The sequence below is a fragment of the Hyla sarda genome, chromosome 3 (assembly GCF_029499605.1).
Source record: "Hyla sarda isolate aHylSar1 chromosome 3, aHylSar1.hap1, whole genome shotgun sequence".
In the NCBI taxonomy this organism is placed as follows: domain Eukaryota; kingdom Metazoa; phylum Chordata; class Amphibia; order Anura; family Hylidae; genus Hyla; species Hyla sarda.
In genome coordinates, this window is record NC_079191.1 from 246,644,165 (window position 1) to 246,658,716 (window position 14,552).

Below are 14,552 nucleotides of genomic sequence, written 5' to 3' on the forward strand. Positions count from 1 at the left end.
GTGGACTCCTCTGTGCTCTCTCCTGTCTGATAGTACTCCTCTGTGCTCTCTCCTGACTGATAGCACTCCTCTGTGCTCTCTCCTGTCTGATAGCACTCCTCTGTGCTCTCTCCTGTCTGATAGTACTCTTCTGTGCTCTCTCCTGTCTGATAGTACTTTTCTGTGCTCTCTCATGTCTGATAGGACTCCACTGTGCTCTCTCCTGTCCTATCAGAAAGCACAGAGGAGTGCTAGCCCACCCTCACTTACTATGCTTTGTCAATGCCTGTGCTTCAGCTTGGACAAAGCCATGATTTTATAAGCCATGATGTCTATAAAAAGGAATAAAAATGTTCTTATGAAGTATATTAGAAAGGTTAATATTTTCCCAAGATGTACAACATATAAAAGGTTTTTGTATCTGACAGTGCCCTTTCAATTTTTTAGTTCAACAGTAAATACAGGAAATAGAGAAACAGTTCTACTTTGAATAATGCTGTCTATTCAGGACTCAAAAACATGGTAAATCAAGTTTTGGAATCATATACAGACAGTATACATTCATGGGGAGGGAAAATGTATAAACAGACAGTATACATTCGTTGGGATTGGAAAATGTTTGAACAGACAATGAAAAGTCGTACACCTGTACCTGGAGTACTTGAAGTGGTAAGATATCCTTTACTATGTCTGCCAAAGAGAATAGGCATGCCGTAAATCAGGTCTGGATACTGTGGCAGAGAGGTTATTGGGCAAAAGGGATAAAAGGGCTATGTACACATTTTAAAATGAATAGCATAATATGTCCATAAACGAGGAATAAAATACACTTATTTTTTTTTATCTAATAATGTCCACAATGAAAGGCTATGCAAAAGTGGCTGCATGCACTGTTTAACCCCTTAAGGACCCATTTTGACTTTAAGGACCAGGCCAATTTTTGTTTCTGCACTGTTGTTTTTTCCTCACCCCCTTCTAAACATCATAACGCTTTAAATTTTGCACCTACAGACCCATTTAAGGGTTTTATTTTATTTTTGCCTCACCAATTGTACTTTGTAATGACATCAATAATTTCATAACAAAATCTATAGCAAAACCAAAAAATATATATTTTTGGGGTGAAGTTTAAAAAACAAACGCAATTTTGTAATTTTGGGGGCTTCCGTTTCTACACCTTGCCTTTATTTTGTAGGTCTATACAGTTACAGGGATACCCAATTTATGTAGGTTTTATTTTATTTTACTACTTTAAAAAAAATAACTACATGCACCAAAATCAGTATGTTTAAAATTGTCAACTTCTGACTCCTATAACTTATTTTATTCTTCCGTATACAGAGGTGTATGAGGGTTCATTTTTTGTGTGTGCCCGGCATTATCCGTGGGTCCTTCGCATAGGGGATATGTTATATTGCACTACAGATGTCCTTTAAGACTAGTAGGGGTATTGAAATAAAGATCATAGAATTAGAGCAATCCAGCCACATTCCATTATACAGTGCTTAGATTTAAATGGCCACTATCACTTTTGATATGTGGAATGATACGAGAGAAAAGCACGCGAAGACTAGGTTTCCATACAGTTTTTTTTCTGTCATTTTTTTTTTAAAACTACCACTGCAGTTTTTGAGCCAAAGTCAGAAGTGGATTCAAAAGAAATTAAAGATATAAATAAGGATCCACTTCTGGCAAGACAAACTTGCAATGTAAGTCTATGGGGTTGTCCCTTCAGCTCACTCATTCCAGTGATTGCTCAGGGTCTGAACACTCAGACTCCGACTGATAAAAACTTGTCTCTAGGACATATGAAATTATTTACACTTTGAGAAAGGGAAGATGGCAGGAGTCTAAAAAGGACTTAAAGGATAGGGACACCTATGGATCACTGATTTGTTTCTTGAATGCAACATTCTAAATAGTCATCATAAAGGGGAGTGATTTTTGATTATTATTAATAATAATAATAATAATAATAAAGTTCAGATGTTTAGGCAGGTAAAAAAATTATACTTCCCTTCCTTGCGCCCCCATCGCTACTGTTCTAACTGAGCCGTGGTGATTTTTAGTTCGAAATCAGCACAATCAATTACCTGCTCAGCCAATCAGTGGGAGGTGGGACACTACTGGGGCTACTGATTGACTTAGAGGACATTTATTTTTATTGACCCTGTAAGTGCTGTGCAGTGAGAACAAAGCTCATTGACACCATCTGCAGCAAAGGGGCAGTGAGTTAACCTTTTGTGGTACCATGTTAAAGATCCCTGAAGATGACATTGCAACCATAAGGCTAGGTTCAAATATTGGCCCTCATTTACTTTTGCAAACCCGACATGTTTTGTCGGGTTGTGTGCCAGAATCTGTCGCATTGTGCCAGAAATTCTGTCTGCGCCAGATTTTTCGCCCGAATTTGCGCCAGAATTGAAAAAAAAAACACAAGAAGGGCGTGGATGCAGTGGAAAGGGGGCGTGGTCTCAGAAGGGGCATGTTCCTGACATTTTCACAAAAAAACTACATATTTACTAAGGTTTCCACATAAAATGTGGTGGATTTGAGCTGAGGAAAACCCGACAGATAAGAGAATGTGTAAAAAAAAGCAAAATGTAGGGAAAGTGGAAAATGTAGGGAAACCTTAGAAAATACCGTGGAAAATAAATTGTAGGGAATTAAAACCCACAGAGAAATCTACACTCCACTCTTAGTAAATGAGGGCCATAGTCTTTTGGTCAGTGATTTGTCAACCAGAAGCTGTTCCAAGACCAGGAAAAAGGTACAAATGTTTTCATTATAGTTTTTTTTTCTGTGTTTTACTGGTTTTGCCATTAGTGACCAAAATTCTAGTTAAATATATACCAAACTAAAATATACAATGGGGTGTTTATTATAAGAATTTGCATAATTTTTACTTTCACAAAATTATGCATCATTTTACTAATTTTGCCTGTGTGTAATGAGTGGGTGGGGCTTGTGACAGAGTGGAGTGGCTTCATACGCAGTCTATGCTTGCTAGCGATTGTAAACTGTACTTGAAAACTTCACCAGCTCGAGCTGATAGAGATTTCAGGGAGAGCATTCAGGCAATCCATTTGCAAAAGGATTTATGTAGAGATGCACACTTCTACATTAATTCTGCAAGCCCGCACGCTGGTGGGGCATTCGTTTAGACATCAGAGATGCCGGTTTTAACGTCGGAGATAACACATTTTGACAAATGTCCCCCTGTGTAAATTCAGCCTTAACACCTTAAAGACCATGGACGTGTATACACGTCCAGGGGGGATGCACGTTCCCGCACCTGGACGCCTATACACGTCCATGGATCTCATGGATACTGCCTAGTGTACCCACAAGATCTCTGCTTGTTACCTTGGCAGCCTGGGGGTCTGACAAAGACCTTGGTAACTGCAAGTTCAGGATGTAAAAATAAAATAATAAAAGGGTCACACGGGGCACATCCGCAACGTCTTACATTCTGTGGATGCCCTGCCGGCAGTCACATTAGTGAGCTCCCACTCATTGCAGCAGATTTCTCACCGGCAGTGACGAGCGGACACACTGAGCTACCCAGTCGCATCAGTGAGCTCACTCTTGTGATTGCCAGCAGGGCATTACAGTGTAAAATAAGATCCCGATTCACTCCGTGTGACCCTACCCTTAATAAATATGGGGGAAAAACCCCATTCGTAATCCGTTTCTGCAGTATGTTAGAGGTATCTGTCAGCATAACATCAAAAAAGTGATGCCAACATATACTGTAGAAGCCCCATTCATCCGAATGAGACTGCTACAGTATATATTTTAGCATCCCATTTTTTGACATGACTCCAACAGACACCTCTAACATACTGCAATATGAATGAGGACTATTACCCAACCCCCCCCCCCCCCAGCCCAAAACAAAATAAACAAAAAAAAAATGTTATGATTTTTTTTTTTTACGCCCAATAATGGATATATTCATCATGGGCGGATGCTTATCATCCCAAAACATGCCGGATATATCCATCAGGAAGTTCAACTTTCACAGACAACTCTACGTCACTGCGCAGGGGTGTGGAAATTTAATTAAAAAACACTTAAAGCGGAGCAAAATCTGCTCGTCCCTCATGACGATCCAATTGTCCAGACCAATTTTTGCGTTTACACTCTAATTTTTTTCCTCTTTGCCCTATAATAATAATAACTACCTTCTATAATGATACTTTTAAATTTTTCAATAACATATTCTCTGAACCAAAAAATGTATATAATAATCGGTGAAGTGAAATAGTAAAAGATAATTTAGCAAATTTGGTGGTTTTCTTTTCTACACCATTTACCTTGTGGTTGAGCTAACATGTTGTTTTGATACTTTAGACTGGCCTGATTACAGCAATACCAGATTTGTATAGTTTCCGTCATGTTTTCCAAATTTAAAAAAAAAATCAGAACTTTTTCAAATTTTTTTAATGCCCATTTTCTGACCCCTGTAGCTTTAAATAAAAAAAATAAAAAAAATCTGCATACCAGGCTGTATGATGGCTAAATTTTTGCGCCATAATCTATTTTTTTGTATTGTACCATTTTGGTATTGATCGGACTTTTTAATCGCTTTTTAACTTTTTTTTCCTGGGATATTATAAAAATTGCAATTCTGTGGTTTGGTATTTTTTTTACTTTTACGTCATATATTTTAATAGTTCATACAATTATGCACACAGCGATACTAAATATGTATATTTTTATTATGTTTACATAATTTTATATAGGAAAAGGGGGTGATTTTAACTTTTAACATGGAAGGGGTTAATGTGTGTCTTAAACTTTTATTAAAACTTTTTTTTGTTTTGTTTTACACTTTATTAGACTTTTAGGAGGAATCATTAGATTCCTCATACAGATCAATACAGTTCTATTGAACTCCATTGATTTGTATGCTCTGCAATCCATTGATAGAGCCTAGTCCAGCCAGGATCTATCAATGACAGAGCCACGTACACCAGGGAAGCAGAGGTAAGCTCTCCAGCTACCTCTTTAATGGATCGCCCACCAACCCCCCCCCCCCCCCCCGCAATCACGCTGCAGGGGGGATCTACCCCACTATCCCACCAGGGGGCATTCACATGTCCCTTTAGACGCCGCTGTCAGCTTTGACAGTGGCGATCTGAAGGGTTAATAGCTGCCCGCATGCTGGCTATTAGCGGTGGCCCCCGGCTACTGAGAACAGCCAGGGGATGCAGAGTATGGAGCGGGCACGAGTCGGGAGCCTTCTCCATACAGACTGCTGAGTGCCGCCAAGCTTGTCTGGCCCTGCTTGCCCGAAGCAGGGCTAAGGGCTGGAAAATTTACCTGCCCGGTGCCCGGAACTGCATGTCCCGGGCGATAGGAATGCCACATTCCTGCTGCTAGACGACCAAGGACCCATTAGAGCGCTCCCTGGTCCAGCTTATACATATTTCTTTCTGAGACAAAGATCTTATGGTCCTCTCATTCTGGGTCCTACCAGGCGGTCAGGCAACCAAATAAAGCCTAAGTTGGGGTACTGTCCAGCCCTGGACGAACAGCTAAATAAATATGCAGTGCATTTCCCCCATTTCAGAAGCTATGTACCAAAATGATGTCCTACAAATAAAGCATTTGTGAAAAAAAAGCTAATTAAACATTTTTTTCCCCTAATTTTAAAGGATAGGGGATAAGTTATAGATTGCCGGGGTTCGACCGCTGGGACCCCCAAGATCTCCTAAATGGGGCCCCAGTAACCTGCTGGAAGGAGACATGACGACTCCCGCATGGAGCAGCGTCCGACATGCCCCCTCCATGTATCCCATAGAGATACGTGGAGGGGGGCGTGTTGGCCGCAGCTTTCTTTGGGGGTCGGAATGACCGCTTCCGGCAGACTGCCTGGACCCCATTCAGGAGATCGTGGACCCCCTGCTATCTATAACTTAGCCCCTATCCTATGGATAGGGGATAAGTTATTTTTCACTGCACAACTCCTTTCAGGTGTGAAGACCTGTGGTTAGTTTAGTTTTGCTTTGCTGTAATGTAAATAGCGTAGCTTCACCAATGCAGCTAGATAAGACAGTGTAATTGTCACTAGATATGTAATGTCTTTTAGTGTTGTGCATTTCCATGTATTTGGTTAGGAAGAGCATCCACACTGTACCATATTAATAGACAAATATGATTGTTATTATGAAACAACAACTATAGTTTTCTTACTACATTCTTACCATGTTACACAAGTTGTATGATGTGCACTTCTAGTGTGCATCTTAATAAGTGTTATTTATAAAGTTATTTGGAGTGTGAAGAATGATATAATGAACGGTCAATTACCTGCAAGTTATGTGTCTGTGTCACAATAGATAAACAGTGATGACATCTAAATGTTTTACTGTTCACAGCCCAGAAGACCATAGAATATGAGGTGGTGCCAGGCAACCATGAAGATAGCTTGCATCCTGTATTAAAGCAACTGAATTACACTGTGTAGGATGGCCTGCGATATACATAACTTTACTAACCGTGCCATTTAGGTTAATAGTATCTTTGTGGTGAATCATAAATAGCTTAAATTAATTGCATATTTAGGCTGCACTGCTTGTACATAATTACATTACTGTAATACTCCTTATAACCATAGCTGCATTTCTATGTGGTATATGAAAACGGCTATCAGTTCTGTTTTATACTATCTGGATGTTACTAGCATTGGGTGACACTGACACTTAAAAGCTGTACAGTATGCATTTGAGTTGTATAGTGATGGCTATACTGTAATGTTAGGCAACTGTATGGAAGTGTTATTGAATCAATGGCTGTTCCGTTTTGCGCTCCGGCAGCACACGCTGACTGTGAGCGCATGGTCCCCTTACCTGCTGCTGGCAGGGCTGGGATTCGCATCGCGAGATGCGCCCGCATGCGAATCCTAGTCCGTCAATCACCAGGTGCTTCTCCTGCCCCTGCCTCTGCCTCTCTCCTCTGGTGCGCGTCCGGAGCTTTAAGATTTAAAGGGCCAGTGCGCTCATTAGTGTAGTACACCTGTGGCTCATTGATAAATTCCTCCTCCCCCCACACTTCCCTGCCGGATCTTTGTTGCCTTGTGCCTGAGAGAAAGCATTCCTGAGAGTTGCCTTGCTGTGTATCTGATCCTTTGCTCTGTGACCTGACCTTGCTCCTCTGCCACCTGCCTACTGACCTCCTGCTACATCCTGACTATGCTACTGTGCCGCCTAGACATGTGCACAAAAATTTTTTCGTTTCGTTTTTTCATTGTTGGTAAAATTTTCGGTCCGGTAATTTTTTCGGGCTTGATTTTTCGGATATATTCGGTATTCTGGGGGTTCGGGTGTGATTTTTTTTGGATACATTCGGTATTCGGGTACATTCGGGTAAATCTTTTTTAAGCAGGGGACCATTATCGGGAGCGTGTGCAGGAAAAGAGGGCAGCCGCAGAGATCGGAACATTGGAAGACAGGTAAGATAATTTTATGTGATTTATTAATACATGATGTAATGTTGACTGAATGAATGAATGAATGCTGTATGAATGATTGATGTGTTTGATCGTCGGGTGATTTATGTATAACATGTCATGTCACTTGCGCTAACACTGTTTCTGTTACTGTTACCAGGGTGCCTCCAGCTGTTGCAAAACTACAACACCCACCCAGCATGCCCTGACAGCCAAAGGCTGTCTGGGCATGCTGGGAGTTGCAGTTTTGCAACAGCTGGAGACACCCTGGTTGGTTGGCAAACATGCGCTATGTTCTAACTACTTTCATTTTTAAATTACCCTCGCTCTTTTCTGAACTGGGTTGGTATAGGTCAATAAAATGCATAGTAATTGCCGTGGGAACATTTTTTATTCATAAAACCACAGACTTAATTGCATACTTGCCGTTTAGAACGTTGGGACCCCAAACTTTCTAAACGGCAATTATCCAATTAAGTCTGATGTTTTATGAATAAAAAATGTTCCCACAGCAATTACTATGCATTTCATTCACAAACTGAACCAGTTCAGAAAAGAGCGAGGGATATTTAAAAATTAAAGTAGTTAGAACATAGCGCATGTTTGCCAACCAACCAGGGTGTCTCCAGCTGTTGCAAAACTGCATTTCCCAGCATGCCCAGACAGCCTTTGGCTGTCAGGGCATGCTGGGTGGGTATTGTAGTTTTGCAACAGCTGGAGGCACCCTGGTTACAGTAACAGAAACAGTGTTAGCGCAAGTGACATGACATGTTATACATAAATCACCCGACAATCAAACACATCGATCAAACTCTGGTTGCAAATCGATCTGGCACATCGATCTGGCTCTGGTGAAAACCAGCGGCACCTTAGACTCCACTCCCTGGTATGGTCCTTGTCATCTGCCAGCGAATCCACATCCACCGGTGTTCCTGTCTTCTGAAACGTGAGTGTTACAATGGCACTGTTATTTGTGCAGTAAACTGTGAAAATATATTTTATGTTAAAGGTGTATTCCATCTCAAATTGTTGTCCCCATACTGATTGGTGGGGGCCAACCGACAGTGCTTAATTCATTTGAGGTTGTAATTCCCTCTGTTATATGGGACAGTGGGGTCCCAACAGTCAGATGGATAGGAGACAACTATGTCTATATTAACATCTATATTAACCAAAGGTCTTGTGGAGGACAGTCCCTTCCTAGAGTTCACTTTCAGAGTCAATCATTTTCTACTAAGGTCTAGTTTATTTGGGTAGTTTCACAATGACTCTCATTGATCATACATGAATGACCTGTGTGTGCAATGGTAACAACAAAGCTTCCAATGAAAATAAAAGTGGACAAACAATCAAAATAAATAAAGGCTATGGCCAAGTTATTCTAGCCCTATACTTAGATTTAAATATACACAGTGGAAGTAGTATTAGCTCTTTAAAACATAACTTTTACTCATATAATTTAAAATCAAGCATCCTTGAATTAAATAACATCAATTAAATAACATCAACACAAAGAAAGAAAATATATACAAGTAGGGTGGGGATAGGAGGCTAACCATGGACCACCTCACTGCTGATCCCACCAGAAATATGTGTGATCCCACACAGCAAAGAAAAGAAGGTTGTGTAAATGACCATAACCAGATTGTAACATTCCCGACCCATTTATCCTCTCCAATATAGATAGTAGGAGCTAATGCGAGGTTCATCAGGGTAACATTGGTTGGAAAACAAACATGAATAAATCACAATTGATGTGGCTACCATTAGTGTTTGCCAAGAAAATGAAATGATACCAGGTCCAGTAAGGACCACTCACTCAGACCCATGGATGTAGTTGATGTGACAGGTGGGGGACACAGGATGAGAGCGTCTCCCCTGAAAAGCGGAAGCAGCAAGAAGATTCCCCAAGAAGCAGCAGATTCCCCACGATCCTTAAATGAGATAAAATGGATTTCGCGCCTGAACTTGGTTAATAGGATCGACGCCCCAAATGGGAGCAGTCCTGAGAGTGTAATCCCTATACCATACACCGATCCTGCAGTGTTGATGGGACAAATGTGCAAGTCCCAGTCAGTGGCACGTGCGCACACCATGATATGTTGAAAACTTGCCGCGGCAGGATCCTTCATCTGGTGCACATATGACCGTCAGCAGGATCCTCCATCTGGCACACGCTCAATGCACGCGCATGATGTATACAGCAGGGATCCAGCCGGCACATGCGCAAGACTGACAGTGTCACATCGTAACTGGCGCATCTAGCAACAGTATGGCCAAGTTACCATTGTAAATCAGTGTTAAATGCTTATTATGTTATTAATAATAATGGCCATTTATGAGAAAGAAGTACAGAGGGAATATAGATAAAAAAGGCAACTATGCCATGCAAATGGGAGGACTGTGAGATGGCCACACACATCATGAGATGAATTAGGGATACAAAAATAAAGAATTTAATGGATGGTGTCAGGAAGCAGTAACTAAACATGTATTAGATAATACGCCAGAGGATAGGGATAAGGAAAGGTAAAGGAACGAAGGATAATGGGGGTAGAAGGTGATGGTAGTTACTAGTGATCAATGATAAGGGGTAGATAAAATAGTTTGTAATAACATATAGGGAGGGGAGGGTCAGTTAAAAGATAAATGAGATATGGATGATCTAAAAAAATTGGTAATTACTAACCAATATGATGGAATGATGTAAATAGGGTTGGAATCCGAGGATAATTTATTTAGGGTATTAAGGTAAATATGTAGTAATTAATTATTAATGGGGAAGCAACCATATCTTTACCTAAAAATACCCTAGTCCTACCTAACATGCAGGGCACTCGCCCTAAAAAGGGCGACCCTGCCAGGAACCTGTCCCTCCGAGTAACCTTACCTATCTAACGCGGAGCACTTGCCCTAAAATGGGCAACCCCTCCTGGAACGTAGCCTTTCCCAATTACCCTAACTACACCCTTACCTTGGAGATATCAGTGGCAAATGTGTGTGACCTTACTGCACAGTACAGCCATAATGAGGGGGGTGAGAGAGTATATTGATTAGAGAACAAAGAAATTAGCAACTAAAGGCAAAGAGCAAATAAGATAACAATTTGTTAAAGTACCTAACCAAATAAACCCATGGCGCTATTCCATGCCGATAAATGGGCAACTAATAAGCAGGAAAGTATAAAGACCGACATAGACTAAAATAGTGAAAGAAAATCAAGGATATATAAAAAAAAATAGGTCAATTAATATAGGTCTATGAAACAAGTCAAGTCTCTCATTGAGACCTACAGGAGTCTACTAATCCAGTTCTCTTCATTACGCAAAATGGGGTTATCATTGAGTAACCTAAGACACACAGACTGATATTGTATGGGACTATGGATGACTAGATTTCCCCCTTTGTCAGATTGCTTAATAATTTTTGACTTATCTTTTTCAAGATCAATAAGGGAGGACATCTCGTCATGCGTAAGGTTATGTGAAGAGTGAGCCTTCCAGAGAGTTTTGAAATCACGTGTAACCATATCCATAAATATATCAATATGGTGAGTATTCTCGACAGGGGATATTTTGCTACCACTTAACCTTAGATCAGTGAAGGGCCCTCTCCCAAAAGTCTCTGACCTTCATCATATAATTCTGCCAGAAGGTGCATGTCTGGCAGATCTTCTGGGCTAATACCCAGTTCCTGACACGTCCAGTTGTCCACATGTTTGAACAACTTAAATAGTTTGCAAATAAATAAATGCATGTCTTTTATCCAAGTGAATGTATCGTGACAAGTGACAGGTACAAAAGATAAACCCCTTTGAAGGACTGAGATATCTATGTCAGAAAGTTTTCTGTCAGAAAGATTAATCACCTGAAGTTTATTTTTGTCATCTACCTTCTCTTGTTGTACCCATAGTATGGCTTATGTTGCTCCTTCACTTGATATGTGGGGCCCCGTTGCTCTTTTTTAGAGAATAATTCGTATTCTAGGCACAAATGAGGACCAGGCCGAACATGTTAAAGGGATTTTGTCTAAATATTAGCCAATTCTTTCGGCTGATGGTAACATCAGGGATGCCATCCAGGGCCACCCTGCAGTCAACTATCGCAGGGACAGACTGGTTCACAGTCACTATCAGAGACCAATCCCGGAGGGATCATCGCTTCAACGTAAGCCATGCGGCACATTTAGATGTGGAAGTTGTAGGGCGTGCCCATCTATCTCCCATACACAGGAGATCACTAGTGCAACTACTGGTATCACTTATTCTATGAGGGACTTTACTAACTGCCACACTAAGGGTGTAGTTTATCTAGCAAAATGTACCTGCCCACTTGATTATATTGGAAAGACCAAGCGGGAATTCCGTAGACAAATACTTGAACATCTTAATGTCATTGTACATCATAGAGATACTCCAGTGGCTCGTCACTTCAATGATACTCATGGTGGGAGTCCAAAAGCACTCCAGTTGTGCATAATTGGGGTGATTAGACTGTCCCTCCGAGGAGGGAATTGGGATAACTGCATTTTGCGTAAAGAAGCGAACTGATGGAGCATTTTGCCGTTGGTCATTTGTGCGCACACGGTTCCCCCCTGAATCCATCGCTCGTGCACCAGATGGAGGATCCTGCTGGTGGCGAGTTTTCAACATATTGCGGTGTGTGCACGTGCCACTAGTCGCCGCTTGCGCATTTGTCCCATCAACACCCCACGATCAGTGTATGGTATAGGGATAACACTATCTGGACTCCTCCCATTTGGGGGAGCCTATTTGACCAAGTTTAGGCGTGAAATCCATCTTATCTTACCTAAGGATCATGGGAAATCTGTTTCTTGCTGCTGCCGCTTTGCAGTTGAGACGCTCTCATCTTGTGTCCCCCACCTGTCACATCAGCTACATCTATGGGTCTGAGTGAGTGGTCCTTACTGGACCCGGTATCTTTCATTTTCTTGGCAAACACTAATGGTAGCCACATCAATTGTGATTTATTCATGTTTGTTTTCCAACTAATGTTCCCCTGATGAACCTCGCATTAGCTCCTACTATCTATATTGGAGGGGGGATCTGTCGGGACTGTTACAATCTGGTTGTGGTAATTTACATAACTTTCTTTTCTTTGCTGTGTGGGAAATTACTTTGATATTACTGGTGGGATCAGCAGTGAGGTGGTCCATGGTTAGCCTCCTGTCCCCACCCTACTTATATATATTTTCTTTCTTTGTGTTGATGTTATTTAATTCAAGGACTCTTTATTTTAAATGATATGAGTAAAAGTTATGTTTTAAAGAGCTAATACTACTTTCACTGTGAAATTTCTCCATATTGGCTCCTGGCTTATCAGTACATCAGTTACTTTTTCAGTGATAGCGCAGATTAATCTTATAGTACTTAAAAAAGGAAAATAAATTAAGAATGATATTATTAAGGAGTAATTAACAAATGTAAGGAGAGAGGCTTTAAGTATTAAGTTTTAAAGGGGTAATCCGATGGAAAACTTTTTTTTTTTTAAATCAACTGGTGCCAGAAAGTTAATCAGATTTGTAAATTACTTCTATTAAAAAATCTTAATCCTTCCAGTACTTATAAGATGCTGAATAGTACAGAGGAAATTATTTTCTTTTTGGAACACAGTGCTCTCTGCTGTTATCACAAGCACAGTGCTCTCTGCTGACATCTCTGTTCATTTTAGGAACTGTCCAGAGCAGCATGTTTGCTATGGGGATTTTCTCCTACTCTGGACAGTTCTTAAATTGGACAGAGATGTCAGCAGAGAGAACTGTACTCTTAATGTCAGCAGAGAGGTCTGTGTTCCAAAAAGAAAAGAATTTCCTCTGTAGTATTCAGATTTTTTATAGAAGTAATTTACTAATCTGTTTAACTTTCTTGCACCAGTTGATTAAAAAAAAAAAAAAAAAAAAGTTTTCCACTGGAGTACCCCTTTAGGTATCTGATCAATGTTATCCGATCACTGGGACTCCAACCAACTATGAGAACAGAGGTCCCTGTTCACCAGGTAAATGGGGCAGCAGCACACATGATCTCTCACCACTTCATTCTCTATGGGATGTATGAACATTGTTAAAGCTCTGAACTTAGTTCAGTTATGTCCTTTTGCGCTGTTGTGCGAAATGGGGGCGAGAAGCCAACTCGCCGAATTCTCCTACTTCCTCAATACTCCCTGCTATGCCCGCCTCTCTCATGAATATGCTGATGTATTTACTCTCATGTCATTAGGATGTGAGAGCCTTCTGCCGCATGAGCACTCTGTTCTCTGAGCAGAACGCTGGAGAGCAGAGCGCAGGCGCCATCAGCCTCTCTTGTGCTACTAACTTGAGAGGGAAGAAACTAGCATATTCATGATGGGGGTGGGCATAGCAGGAAATATTAAAGAGAAAGGGAGCTTAGCGAGTCGGCTTCCCACCCCCATTCTGCACAGCCGCTCAATAGAAATATAAGAAAAAAAGTAAGTGACCACTGATTTTAATGCCATGTACCTGCACTACAACACAGTACATTGGGTTTAGTGTGGATTAACATTCTGTCAGTTTCCCTTTAATCCTTTCATGACCAAGCTAAAAATAAATTCTGGCTCACGTTTTTTCCTTCTTACTTTCTAAGACCCATAACTTTTTTATTTTTTGACTGACACAGTTGTAGGGCTTATTTTCTGCATGGCAAGTTGTACTTACCACTGATACTCTTTTTTATCATATAATTGTAACACTCACATTTCTGAAGACAGGAACACCAGTCGATGTAAATCCGCTGGACCTGTGTGGTAGATGACTCAGACCGTACCAGGGAGCAGAGTCTAAGGTGCCACTGGTTTTCACCAGAGCCCACCGCAAAGCGGGACAGACTTGCTGTGGCAGGCGGCACCTAGGTCGCTACCCCTGGCACGGCTCGACCACACAGGCGGCTGAGGAGATGCGAGGCACAGGAGGGATAAAGCAGCTCGTAGTGTGGATAGCAGAAGGTCAGGGCAGGCGGAACAGTAGCGTAGTCAAGATGTAGTAGGAGTTCAGTAGGCAGGCGGCAGAGGAGCAAGGTCAAGTCACAAGAGCAAGAGATCTGATACACGGCAAGGCAATACTGAGGAACACTTTCTCTAAGGCA